This window comes from Arachis ipaensis, chromosome B01 (assembly GCF_000816755.2).
Source record: "Arachis ipaensis cultivar K30076 chromosome B01, Araip1.1, whole genome shotgun sequence".
NCBI lineage: Eukaryota > Viridiplantae > Streptophyta > Magnoliopsida > Fabales > Fabaceae > Arachis > Arachis ipaensis.
Genome location: NC_029785.2, coordinates 100,863,837 through 100,864,606, shown reverse-complemented (window position 1 = coordinate 100,864,606; position 770 = coordinate 100,863,837).

Below are 770 nucleotides of genomic sequence, written 5' to 3'. Positions count from 1 at the left end.
ATAAGATAGGACATGCTGACACGTGATGGTATTTAAGTGTGTCTAAGCGTATCCGGCAAAAAATTTTTTATTTTAATTTCATTAAAACACGGTTGAACACAACAAACATACGTATCAAACGAATATCGATAAATGTCGTGTCCAAAATGTATCCGACAAACGAACATGATAACTCATCGAGATATCTGCGCCTAATAGGATAACTGTGATCGGGGTATAAGCGTTACAACAGATCCGGGAACGAAAATAGTTTCCCTTTTTTCCCATTTTGTCTCTACTCTCAACCATTCATCAAACATAAATAGTAAATGTGCTGCTATCAAGGCATAATTGACGTGAAATGGCGTGAGCATGTTACTGGGTTGTAATTATTATGAGCAATGATTTTGTTTGTGATCTACATTTGGTGAAAAAGAAGAAACCACTCAACAAAACAGACAGCTTTAGAGTTATGTAGTACAGTAAGTTGATTCTTTATGTTGTGACTATCAAATTGGCTGTATAGAGGTCAATGTTTCAATCATTTGACTTCTTTTTCTCTCTTTGATTTTCCTTCTCTGTTTTTCCTTGTGACACATATAACTAATAATGATACAAGAGTGAGCATCCTTGGAGAAAGTGTTTGTGCTCCAATTAAAGTTAATGTAGTAATCAAACCTACACAGTGTCCTACATGTAGCCACTTCTAATTGTTAAAGTCTTAATATCAAACAAGTCAAACATTCTTTTGATAGGCTTATGGTGCCAAAAAGAAAGGAATATATATATAT